At 55.2% G+C, this 13245-nt stretch overlaps 2 long non-coding RNA genes across 3 annotated transcripts in view; one reads left to right on the top strand and one right to left on the bottom strand.

Annotated features, from left to right (window-relative positions):
- Positions 1-729: 729 nt before the first annotated feature.
- Positions 730-10211, top strand: LOC107135980. Of its 2 annotated transcripts, XR_007342487.1 has the most exons (4): positions 731-1241; positions 6745-6905; positions 7024-8316; positions 8725-10211. It is a non-coding gene; the product is annotated as an uncharacterized LOC107135980 (long non-coding RNA). The 2 variants fall into 2 exon arrangements; XR_001502641.2 differs by having other exon boundaries at positions 730-1241; positions 6745-8316.
- The window catches only part of LOC125612148, a 15725-nt gene continuing 8303 nt past the window's right edge, over positions 5824-13245 (bottom strand). Inside the window, exons 2-4 of the long non-coding RNA XR_007342488.1 lie at positions 6699-6704; positions 6236-6240; positions 5824-5834 (exon numbers count right to left, since the gene is read on the bottom strand). This is a non-coding gene — a long non-coding RNA (uncharacterized LOC125612148). The remainder of the gene's footprint in view (positions 5835-6235; positions 6241-6698; positions 6705-13245) is intronic.

Genomic DNA, 13245 nt, shown 5'->3' with positions numbered 1-13245 from the left:
CCACATCAGTTCAGGTGCTGAAGCCAACCGTGAGCCCAGGAACGGGCTTCCTGCACTGGGGAGGAGGCACTGGGCACAGGGTTGGCCGCCCAGCTGGCAGGAGGGCTCCGGCCTGGCCCTCTTCCTCTCCGTGTGCACCTCCTACCAGGTGGCACCGGGAGACCAGCTCACAGACGGGCTATTTGGGGAAGCTTCTATTCTGAGGTTCCAGATTGCTGCAGTTAGACTGCAGGTCCCCCCTGGTGGGGACCATACCTACCATTTCCTGGCATCTCTTGGCAGCCCCCTGTGGGCCAGAGCTGAGCAGGCACACGGGGAGGAAGTGACCTGTTGTCCAAAGCTAGCTTCCAGGAGGGTGAAGCTAGCCCTACACCATCGCCCCACCTGGGCTGTGCCTCTTAGTGACAGCTCAAGCAGGCTGCGTGCTCCTGCCTACGGTCCTCAGTCACTCTTTATGATGGCCCAGGAGAGAAATGGTGCTAAGTCCCTCAAGTAAGGAAACTGAGTCCCAGAAAAGACAGGCAACTGGCCCAGTGTCACCTAGCAGAGTCCAAATTCAAAACATTCTCCAAAGCCCAAACTCTCTCTGATGCCCCTGGACAGCCCCTGGGTGCCCTCCAGCCTGTCAAAGGACAAATCCCAGCCGTGAGTTGGAATACAGGATTTGGGTCAAAATTAGGGCCAGCACCACCCCCCCCCCCGTCACCTCCCAGGGTGTGAGAGGAAGGCAGCTGAGTCAGTTCCGGAGAGGTCTGAGGAGTGCTGAAAGTGTGGGTGAGGTGTGGGTGGGTGTCTAGGCCCTGGACTTCTGAGAACCTCCCCAGAGGGCCTGGGGAACTCGGCCAAGATGGCGGCCAGCCAGGAAGCCAGGGCGTCTGGATCCTAGGCCTGAATTTCAAAGCCAGGTTCCTTCCTTACTCTGCCTCTCTGGGCTGGATCTCATTCTGAATTTTAAAATAGCAAAGGGAGAGGGAACCAAGTCAAACGAAAGCACAGGAGGTCGCAGGAGCGGAGCTAATTGGGCCTAGCCACCGCCTCGGCCATCCAAAGGCCAGGCCTCCCGTGCAAACACCTGTACTTCAGCCCTGCATGGGGCAAACTCTGTCCTCGCTGGAGAAGCCTGGACCCTGGACGCAACCTGGGGACGCCTCTCTGCCTTCCGACTTCCTGCAATGGAGGGTGGCTGTGCCGGGGTTTGCACACCTGAGCTCGTATCCAGAACCACAGCCGAACATGCACGGGTGAGGCTGGGCCCAGTTCCATTTAAAAATAAGCCCCGGGGATTGAGTGGCCTGAGAGGTGGGTCTCACTTCCAGAATCTCTGGCCCCGGGGGCTGCTGGAGTCAGGAATCCATTTCCCTTTCTCCTTCCTCTTCCATATGCTTTTAGCATTTTTTTCTTCTTTCCTGCCCTTTGCCAGTCACGGACACCCTAGGCTTTGCTTACAGCAGAAGGTCAATCCTCCCGGATTTGCCAGAAGGCTCCCGGAATCTCCAACTGACTTTCCCCTTCTAGGCCAAGGAATTTTTAATTTTTAATTTTTTTTTTTTTTTTTGTCCCTGGGACTGCTGGGGGCAGGGCTTGGTGCAGCTGCTCCGCCACCTGGTGGTCCCACCTGGAACTGCAATATTTGTAAGAACGGGCTCATCCTGCCTGTGGGGCCCATCCCCTAGGGGTACACCCCTTGGGGGAGAAGCAGGCTTGGGGAAGAAGGTGGGTAGCTTCAGATTACAGTCACTAAGCCCCCCAGGTGTCTCATTAGATTAATTTGGGTAAAGTAAGCCCTTGTTACTCAGAACCAGAATTGCCACTGGGGTTGACTTCCTGGCTAAGGACTCCTTCAAATAAACCAAAACCCAGGCCGGCTGCCAAAGGACCTTAGGCAGTTCACTTCCCTTCTCTAGACTCTAGGGTCCTTGTCTCTAAGATGGAGGCCTCTGCTTCACCTAGTAAGATTAAAAAGAAAATGAATGAGACTCACAGTAAATATTAGTTATGAGCCAGGTGGGGTGGCACACACCTGTAATTCCAGAGGCCCAGGAGGCTGAGGCAGGAGGATCACAGGTTTGAAGCCAACCTCAGCAATTTAGTGAGACTGTAGGCAACCCAGTGAGGCCCTGTCTCAAAATATTAAAAAAAAAAAAAAGGCTGGGGATGTGATTCAGTTGTTAAGAGCCCCTGGGTTCAATCCTTGGTACAAAAAGAGAAAAAAATCAGTCATGATGGCCCACATCACCATCATCATCCTCACCATCATTACCATCTTCATCACCACCATCACCACCATTACCATCACCATCACCATCACTATCATCATCAACACCATCCCCATCTTACCATCACTACCACCATCACTATCACCACCATCTTCATCACCACCATCATCACTACCATCATCACCACCATTACCATCACCACAATCATCACCATCATCACCACCACCATCTCTATCACCAACATCTTCATCACCACTACCATCACCACTATCATCATCACTATCACCATCACCACCACCACCATCATCACTACCATGACCACCAGCACCACCAGCACCACAATCATCACCATCATCGTCACCATCACCATCCCCGCCACCCCCACCAGCACCAGCTCCATTGTAATTGACTGATAGTTCTTCCTTTTTTTCTTTCCCAGTTGAAGCTACAATGTTTCAGATCCAACTGGGGTCCTGGGAGCCCTGGGTGGCCACTGGTCAGCAGGGAGGCTCCTCCCTGGGTGCACACTGCGGCTCTCTGGGGCTCAAGTTCCACTGCGTTTCCCAAGGGCCATGTGAAGGTGCCCAGTGATCCATCAGAAAATCAAAGAAACAGTGGCCCTAAAATGTCAGATTTCCTTCATGTCTAGAAAGCAGGCTGTAGCCCACTGGTGGGGAGCTACTGAAGGGCCACCCTAAGGGCAAGCTCGGGTATTCCCTCTTCAGTCCTCTGCCCCCACCTGAGGGCCACCGCTCTAGGGTTTTCCCAGTGACCAGAGGCCAAGGCCCTGCCTTCTTCCCGCACCACCCAGCCCAGCCGTCTCCTGCCCCAGCATGGACAGAGGAGAAACCACAAACTCAGCTATAGAAGAGAGGGACCTACTGCCCTGACCCCAACTGTCCCACTCCCCGGAGGAACCCATGTAAACACTTTTTAAAAAAAGTATTCAGAAATATGTTCACATAATCATTATAATTAGTTATTTTGATTAAGAAGTCGTACGCACACAGCAACAACCCGCTGCTCCAGAAGTGTGTAAACGACGAGTAAGACCCCTTTCCCAACTGCCCCTGGCCTTGCCACCTGGCAGGCATATTCTTCCAGAACAATCTTAATGAATTTTCAAACACAGGCTAAGCTTTTCAAAGTACTGAATAGATAGTAAATTCACATAGACCAAAATAGAAAAAAAGGTGTTCAATGAAAAGTCTGTCCACTCTAGCAGCCAAACTGTCCCCACTTGGCACACCAACCCCCAGGTGGCCATTTTTAGTTCTGTGCGTCCCTTCAGAGTTTCTTTCCAAAACTATGCCCAAGGGTCGATTCGTATTCTCATTTTACTTCTTTTTACACAAAAGGGAGTTTTCCACTCTGCATGTGCTTCCCACGCAATCTCCTAGGTGCTGTCCCAGAGCACCCCCTCTGTATGTTACAGCTGCGTTACTTAATGGGTCTCCTATTGGCGGCCACTTGGACTGTGCTAAAAAGCTTATTGTACAAGGAGGGGCAAACGGATAACTCTGCACTCACGCCATTTCAGATGTACGCTGGTACCTCTGTAGGATAAAGTTCCAGAAGGGGGCTCGTACCCTGGAAGGCTCCCCAGGGACATGTCCTTTAATACTGTCCCCTGCTCCCTACCAACGACCACTGTTACCACACTTGAGGGGTTTCCCTGGTATCACAGTTAAAACATGATACCCCAGAGCGGGGCATGGTGGCACATGCCTGTAATCCCAGCAGCTTGGGAGGCTGAGGCAGGAGGATCACCAGTTCGGGGCCAGCCTCAGCAATTTAGTGAGGCCCTGAGCAACTTAGTGAGACCCTGTCTCTAAATAAAATATTTTTAAAAGAGCTGGGGGTGTGGCACAGTGGTTAAGCCCTCTAGGTTCAATCCCCAGTGCCAAAAAGAAATACTTCAGGGTAGCTTATTTTTGCCTTTGTCTTCAGAGTGGGGCATCTTTTAACATATTTAAGATGCATTTGTGTTTCTTTTCCTATGAACCATTTTTTTTTTCACATTCTTTGCCTATTTTTCGCTTGTGACAAGCCCTTTATAGATTGGGGAGGTTGGTTCTCTGCCTGTGACATAAGTTTTAAATGTCTGTTTCCAATTTGTCTTTGATGTCGTGTTGTTGTTATTGTTAGTCTTTGGCATGTAGAATTCTTTTGTAATTGAATTTATCAACTTCTTCCGTTTTGGCTTTTGGATCTCGAGTCATAATTAGAAGGGCCTTCTCCTCCTCCTCCTCGGGCGATGAGGGAATTCTTTCATGGTTTGTTTTTCTTTAATCAACAATAGTTGTCGAATTTCTCACCTGCCTTTTCACACCTGCAAAGTTGCCAGAGTGACTTTCCTCCCATGGATATGACGGATTTTCTGGGCGGATTTCCTGGTGGAGCCGACTTTCATTCCAGGACCGACCCCCCGAGGCCAGCTGTGGATGGCCTAGCTGTGCGGCCGGAACCTGGTCCTTCATGCTTTGTTTAGAGGTTTTCATGGATCTTTGCATCATTAATGTCCACATCTAAGACTGGACTGCAGTTTTCTTTGTTCCTTTCTTGGCAAAATTGTTAACAGTTTTTTGGGGGGCGTCAGGGGGTACCGGGGATTGACCTCAGGGGCACTGGACCACTGAGCCACATCCCCAGCCCTATTTTGTACTTTATTTAGAGACAGGGTCTCCCTGAGTTGCTTAGGGTCCAGCTTTGGGGAGGCTGGCCTTGAACCTGCCGTCCTCCTGCCTCAGCCTCCCAGCTCAGGGATTCCAGGCCTGCCCCACGGGCCCAGCTCTTATCAGGTTTGGATTTCAGAGTTGCACTCCCCGCCTTGAGGAGCTGGTGCGTCTTCTCCTGCTCATTCGAGGTGAGGCAGGGCTTCTCCTCCTTCTCCTCCTGCACCATTGTTATGTGGTCCACTGTGGTGGAGTCCAGCTGGCCTGGTCCTTGATGTGGAAGGAGGCTGAGAACCAAGGCCTCAGGACCTTGGGGACTAGGGAGGAGGGGTGGCAGGGGAGGGGCTGAGCTGCTGTTTAGGAAGTCTGATGCCACACCTGGGCCTTGAGCGGGCACACCTGCCGGGCTCCTGCACGGGGTTTGCTCTTGTTCTGTGGGCTCATGCTGTGAGCCCCTCTGAGCTTTGACCGGATGTAAGAGCAGCAGCGTCTGCACACGGGTGACTTCTGAGCAGCCACAGTGGTGTCCTGCCAGCCACGCGGCTCATCCCCTGCTGGCCCACTCTGGTTGATTTCCCTTGCGTCTGGGGTGGGGGGGCAGCGGCCTTCTCCCTGAGGCCTCCTTCAGCCCACGGCGGGCACCCCAGGGCTTCCTCTGCTGTAGAAGCTCCAAGGGACTTGGAGCCGACTAAAATGTTGTGGCCTTAATGCCCCCAGAGAGGCCTCTAACCAATGACAGAGGACCTGGTGGATTAACTCCCCGGCTCCCTCACGCCCCCCACCCCCCCCCCGTTGCCCTCGATGGGGCTCCCTTCCCTTCCCCCCAGAGCCTCCTGGGATCACCTCCAAAAGAAACTATGTGCCTTCAAATCTTTGTTTCACACAGGCTTTGGGGACCCCAGTCTAAGGCAGTGGGTCCCAACCTTCTTTGTAGGGGTGACTGCTGGTTCATAGTGGCCCCTACCACCGCACACCAGCCCAGGGCTGATCATCAGCATGACTGGGACCTGCTTGGGACAACCGTGGAGGTGGGCCAGCCACTGATGGGACATTGATGCCCAGAGGTGTTCAATGGCTCTCTAAATCTGAAAGGTGACACAACTGGGCGGTGACCAAGACACTCAGCTCCCTCCAGGTGTCTGCGGCCTCTGGGGTCCCCTTTGTGTGCACCAATAAACTCAAGGGACCCCAGGTTGGAGACGCAGACAAAAGGGTCCTGAGAGGTGTCCCCCCCCCCATCTTGCTGCAGATGGAAGAGGCTGAGAGGGGGAAGCGCCTGCCCTGGGGATGGGGTGGGGGCGGGTGATAGAACAAGGACCAAATCCAGGTGCCAACCCTGGAGACCAGTTCTCTCGATGCTGCCTGTGGTCACCAGAGGATGACCCCACAGTTCAGGGCACTGGGTCACCCCTGGTGCCTGCTGAATGGTGGCCCCCAAATGATCCATGCCCAAACCCTGTGACTGGGACCTTATTTGTAAAAGTGTCCCTGCAGCTGCAGTTAACGGTCTGAAGTGGAGCTCATCCTGGGTCCTCCTGGTAAGATCCAGTGATGCGTGTCCCCATCAGAGACTCACAGCGGAGCCAGGGAGACAAGGGAGACGGTGACAGGAGCCCGAGGTCGGGCAGACGCAGCCACCTGCCAAGAAACCCCGGGATCCACCGGCAACGGGAAGCAGAAAGGCAGCTCCTGGAGCCTGGGGACGGAGCGTGTCTCCTTGAACTTGGACTTGGGGCCTCCAGGGGTCTGCGGCTGTGAGCCCCCCGGGTGGGGGTGGGCATCTGTCCCAGCAGCCCCAGGACACGACCAGACGCTTCCATTCCACTTAGTTCTTGAACTTGTTTTCTCACCAGTTCCCACCCACTTACCAAGAGCGGCTCCCAGAGGCTGGGAAGGAATCCTCCACGGACACGTGGAGCCAGCCCCATGCGGGACACAGGGGACCCAAGGTGAATGGGCAAGGAGGTTCGTCTAGCGGGTACAATGATGTGAAGTCATCACACACACTCTGACGGTGCGCCATCAGCTGGACCCAACATATAGGGGACAAAGGCGGGAGGCATTACTGGGGGCTCAGGGAGGAGTTGAGAGGGCACAGATGTGATAGAGGGGACATGCGGGTGGTGTTCCAGGCAGATGAACAGCATGTGCAAAAGTCCTGAGGCTGGGCCAGGAGGCATGGGAGAAGGGGGTCTGAGCACCCGGGGACTCTCAGGACGAAGGGCGACACTGGGATGGACTCCACTAAGGCCTTGGGAGGCCCAGTATCAGGTCAGCACTGGGCAGACAGTGGGGATGGCCAGGAGACTTTGGGACCAATACATTTTAAAGATTCAAATTACAGGAATTATCCCCCAGGGGAACTTTCTCCAGAGCAGGTTTTTATGGGGTACGACTCTCCTGGGGGCCTCGATGATGATTCAGAATCTCAGGACTTCACAGCCTCTCTCTGGTGAGGGGGCAGAAGCTGACCTCCAGCCCCTCTGGAGTAAGCTTGTCCTGGTCACATGTTGGATTAACCTGTAAGCCTGTTAACCACGGTCCCCACCTCTTGGCCACCTCACGCTGTTTTCTTGACCCGGGCCCTGAGAACTCCCTGGTTGGGGAGGATTTTTCCATCTTGGTCTCTAGGTTGGCCCACATCCGCCCTGGCCCCTGGCCAATGTCATAGCCAGTACTGTGTGATGTTCTAGCTGTCTAGGAGCCCTTACCTCAACCCAAAGAGGACCTGGGGGAGCCAGTCACATGGTGGTGAACACTGCTGACTCATCTGGCACCGGAGACCGCTGAGGTTCCAGGGAATCCACTGTGTAGACTGCATGTAACGGACCCCATTACGAACTCCCAAGTCTGAGGGACAAATGGGCTACTGCCTGACCTCACCTGAGCCAGGCCCCACCTGAGCCGGGCCCTCACCTGAGCCGGGCCCCACCTGAGCCAGGCCCCACCTGAGCCGGGCCCCACCTGAGCCGGGCCCTCACCTGAGCCGGGCCCTCACCTGAGCCAGGCCCTCACCTGAGCCAGGCCCTCGCCGTCAGCCCTGACATCCTGGAGCGGGGTGTCCCTGTCCAGGCCCACATGCCGATGAGCATAGGACTGTTCGGGTAAACCCAGCTCCAGCCCCTTCCCTTCCTGAGCCCTAGGCAATGGGGCCCTGGTGGGAAGCTGCTGGGTTCCTGAGGTTCGCTCCCTGGTCTCCCAGGGGGCACGGGGTGGGCTTGGTGCTCAAGTTCTCATTTCTCTCTCCTCCCTCCCCAAATCCACGTGGACCGAGGGAGGAATTCACGTGGACACTCAACTCAGTGAAGGAAAGCCGGGCAAAGGCAAACCAGGCAAAGAATATTCACAGGACGCAAAGACCAGAGGTCACAGGGACAGCGAAAGCCACAGACCCGAAGGCCCACGCTCCATGCAAGAGGGGGAAAGTGAGCTCAAAAGCCACGGCCTTTCCTGGGAGAAGGGAGCCCAGGGAGAGGCTGGGGGGGTGCAGGCCACAGGCACAGGGGTGACTCCTGGAAGGGGCTTGTGCTGATCAGCTGTGTCCCCAAGCTTAGCTCTGAAGCCGTGTGTGCCCAGAGGTCAAGGTCCAAGGCCAGTGTAATGCTCTAGAGTCACTAAGTGGAATTTCCCAGCTGGGTGCTGGGGCCGGGAAACCAGGCAGCACCTGCCACGGTGGGACGTGTTCTCCAGAGTTTAGGTGTTAAGTTCACATGGAGACGTGGGGCTTTGGGGAGATAATCAGGGTAAGATGAGGTCATCAGGGTGGGGACCCTGAGGGCATTAGCAGCTTCATAGGAAGAGGCAGAGGGCCCTGAGCCGCAGTCTCCCCACAGGGTGTCCCCCCATGTCACGAGAGAGCCAGGAGGCCCTCGCCAGAGGCTGGCACCTTGCTACTGGACTTCTTGGCCTCCAAACTGTGAGGAATAAGTTCCCCTTCTTCAAAAATTACCCAGTCTGTGCCATTCTGTTTTAGCAACAATCAAACAAAGGCGCAGACAGTGCGCTGGGCATTTTAAGGGTCCCACAGGGAAGCGGAGCCTTTTACTCAGAAAATCAGACCCACAGATTCCTCCTGGCCACAGGCCTCTTCCCTCAATTACCCTAACCAGGGCTCTCCCAGCCAGAGCCGCCACTCATGACGCTGGGCCTGAGGAACATTCCAGAAATTGAACATTTTGTCTACACCTCCTTCATCTTCAAATATGTATGGACAACCAGAAAACACCCTCCCCCCCCCCATGAGGAGCTCCAGGGCAGTGAAGGAGAGACCCCCACTCCACTAGCACAAGAACCGCTCGGGGGGGGACACAGTAAGCGGAAGGAAAAGGTCAAACAACCGTAGTTTACATTTCCAGGGAAATCCAATAGGGCATCTGGATTTTAAACAACAGACTCCTGCCATTTAAAATCGCAAACACGACGGACAAAATCTGAAGCCTTCAATCTGTGGGTTGAATAACGAGGTGGATCCAGTGTCCTGGGTGCTCAAGACAAAGAAGGCTCTCAGCACAGCGACAAAGGGCACCCACCGGCCTGTCAAACATCGACCCAGAGCTGCATTGGATATTGGATAGAGGGTTTTCCACATCTAAGTCAGAGAAGGCAGCAGACGTGGGGATTGGAATGACAGAAGAAACAAGAGGAGAAAACCTCTCTTAGGTGGAAGAAGACGGAGATGTTTCATTGAAGGTCCCAGTCACGGCCGAGCAGGGCTGGTGGAGAGTTGACGCATGCCTGGGACATGTCTGGGCTCCTTGAACACAGGCGGGTTTGTATGTTAAGTGTCCATCATGACTCTGGCAATTTTAGTGTGATGTTGGCCTTCTTTTTATATATATATTTAGTTGTCAGTGGACTTTTTTTTTTTTTTAATTGATACCTGGTGCTGAGGATCCAACCCACTGCCTCACACATGCTAGGCAAGCGCTCTGCCACTGAGCCACGCCCCAGTCCCCACGTTGGCCTTCTTTCATCCACCCATTCATGATCTCGATCGGCAGCCTTTATCGAGGACCTGACCTCACAAAGCACGGTCTAGTGGGAACAGACCAGAGAACAGTCAACCACAGAGCGGCAGCACAGCATGGGGCTCAGAATGGCAACTGTGGAGCTAGGCTGCCCGGCTAGACTCTGGTCACCGTCACCAGGCCCGTGTTTCTCTGTACTTCATGTCATTCCACCTAAAACGTAGGAGGGTGGTTTCTCTATCGTAGGTTGTTTCGAAGACGAAGACTTAAGGAAAGCGCTTAGGACAGCAAGTGACACACAGGCAGACCTCGGGGACCCGACGGCTCCTTTCCAGGCCTACGATAAAGAGAACGATGGTGGGCTGGGGATGTGGCTCAAGCGGTAGCGCGCTCTCCTGGCATGCGTGCGGCCCGGGTTCGATCCTCAGCACCACATACAAACAAAGATGTTGTGTCTGCCGAAAACTAATAAATAAATATTAAAAAAAAAAAAAGAGAGAACGATGGTAACAGCGGGAGTCTCGATGTGGAAGCCGTGTTTCTCCTCGGCTGTGGTCTCTTAAGTGTGCAATAGCATCATGTCTCTAAAAATGTGCAGACCTTAATTAAAAAACACTGAATTGCTAAAAAATGCTAATGGTCATCTGAGCTGTTGGAAAAATGGCGCTCGCAGATCGGCTTGACGCGGAATTGCCACAAAGCTTCAATTTGTAAGAAAAAAAAAAAAACGCTGTGTCTGCGAAGCACAATGAGCGAACGGCGGTAAGATTCCTCCGCATGTGCGCATCTAACAAGTCTGGCAAGGCGTGGTGCTGAGGATCCAGGATTCGGGGGTATCATAAGTGCCGGAATGAGGGGCCCTGGGACCTGAAGGTGGGCAGCCGCCAGCCAGGCCTGGGCACCACCCCGTGAAAGAAGCCTCCAGCCCTGCACCAGCACCACCTCCCTGGGCCAGGGCCTTGCTGTCTGCTTGGCTCCTGAGAGGTACATCAGGTTGGTGCCTGGGGCCCTGGTCTTGTCACACCCTGTCTGGGTGACACTGACAGGGCTACAGTGTCCCCAGTGCCTGCAGGAAGTTGCCTGACACTCTAGATATTTCACATTTTATCAGAGAGTCTCACTCATCCATAAGCTGATTTCTTTTCAGCACATCACAGGTCCTCAGCCCCCAAGGCCACTAGCCAGGACCAGGGACAACTTGTGGGCAGGGAGGGCCTGGTGGATAAAGGGAATGGGCTGGGGGACTGTTGGGCCCTTCTGGAAGCGTGGCCTTGGGATGGGGACTGGGGACACAGGCCACGGTCCCTCTTCAGAGCCACCCCCAGGGACATGGAATGGGAGGGGCTCCTGGAGGTGGGGGATTTGAGTTTCAGTCTCACAAGGTCCCCAGGAGAACAAAAGCAGGGCTTACTTGAGGATTCTCCTCTCAGGGTGAGGAAAGGTCCCACACCCTGGCCTCCTGCTGCCTCTAGAATGTTCAGGGCAGAAAACAGGCTCCTCTCAAGGGGCTGGACACAGCCAGGCTCTGAGGGTCCAGCCAGCCAGGCCCAAGCCAGGTGGATCCCACCATGCATGGGATGACCTGCGGTGGCCTGGAGCCCCTGACCCGGCAGCTCCTTGCCCTGGCCTGGCCCCTCTCCTTCTGGCGGTCTGCCAGGGGCCTCCTGCTGCCCACATACCAGGCCTGGACCTGGAGTCCAGGGGCAGCAAGGCCTCCGAGCATCTCAGGAGCTGGGGACAGGACTTTTCACCTCAGGGGGACTTTGGCACCTCTGTGCTTTCTCTGTGGTCACCAGGAGCCCTCTGGACCTTGTCCCTGTGTATGGCATCCCTTTCTCCCCCTGTGACTCTGCTGTCCGTCCTCTGCATCCCTGGTGGTGTGAGGCATGGAGACCCTCAGTGCCAGGGAGAAGAGCCCAGGCTGGCAGTGCTGGGAGGGAGGGAAGCAGCCTCTCCCCCACCGCCATTCTGCAGGGGGAGTGGGCGCATTCTCCAGGAGCCCCCATGCTGGGGAGCCTGGCTCTGCTCATCTCCCACCCCGTGGCCAGCACTCCCTAACTCTGCCCTGGAGGGACAATGACGGCCACACTCTGTGTTACCAGCTTCCCTGCATCTTTGAGGGTCTCTGCCCCAGTCCCCACAGAGCAGGAGCCTTCCCACAGCCACCTGCCGCCCTCTGCGGCTCCGAGGCAGCCAGCCACAGGCAGGTGAGGGCCTGGAGAGAAGCCTGCATCTCTGCTCTGAGATGTGCTTTGGAAAGGCACCTGGGAGCGAAACACAGCGATGTTGACATCGCACTGCTGAGCCAGGCAGCCTAAAGCCTAGGGCTGGTGGGAGCTCATGGCACAAGTCAAAGCCAGGTAGCCCTGGCTCTGCCACCTACTGTGTGGGTGACCCTGGAGCAGTTAGCTAGCTCACGGTGCCTCAGTTTCCTAACCTATAAAATGGGGCTACTGGGCTGATCTCAGAGCATGCAGATGGATATACACTAGGGGTTTCCCAGATTCTCTAGGCCTGGGTTCAAAGCTATGGAAAAGCTCAGGAGCAAGATATGGTAACAAGGTCGTGAGCACCTGGCCCAGCAGAGCGCAGCGGCCTCATCTCAGAGCCACGCTCTGAAAATTTCTGTCCTTCACCTGCCCAGCTGACTTCCCTCATCTCTTCAGGCCACTAGTACTATCCTTAATCCCGTGGCTTTCTTCCAGTCAACTGACTTCTAAATAAAAACCTTCCCTAGAATGTTGATGATAACAATCTGCCGAGCCCGGAGAACCAATATCCCCCACCACCAATAGAAGGAGACCAAAACCAATTTAAAAATAAAAACCCCACCTCAGCCTGTGGGAACAGGACTGGACATGTGGGAGCCCCCGCCTGCCAAGGGCTCCGGTGGGGGGGGGGGGCAGCTGTTCTTTGGTCTTGCAGTTCTGGGGATGAAGCCAGGGCCTCCACACGCTAAGCTCGGCTCTGCCACTGGGCTCCACCCCCAGCCTCTTTCCCTTTGTTTTGAAGAACAGGACACTGGAAGGTCAGGAGGTAGTCCTGCTGGACCCAACCAGGGGGGTGGCAAAGAACGGAAACGGGAATCAACTTTGGGGCGTGAAGGCACATTTAACCCCTTTTGACACCTCTGAGAACCGTCCCTGTCCCATCCCATACCCGAGGCCAGGCAGGGAGAGGTGGGGAGCCTCCTGTCACCCGCTGGCTTGTCTCATTTGAGGTCCTCTGCGGGAGGCAGGTTCCGCCCCCCGCTGCCTTGGGCGGAGAGGGCTCCCGGGCTGCGGTCCAGGTGGAGGACTTTGGTAAGCGTGGCGCTGGCCCTGAACACCCTGGGGATGCAGTCCCGCGGGACCCTGCAGGTGACCGGCTCGGCCCCGCCCTCCTCCT

The sequence above is a fragment of the Marmota marmota genome, unplaced genomic scaffold (genome assembly GCF_001458135.2).
Source record: "Marmota marmota marmota unplaced genomic scaffold, marMar, whole genome shotgun sequence".
NCBI lineage: Eukaryota > Metazoa > Chordata > Mammalia > Rodentia > Sciuridae > Marmota > Marmota marmota.
This window is presented reverse-complemented; position numbering and strand designations above follow the sequence as displayed.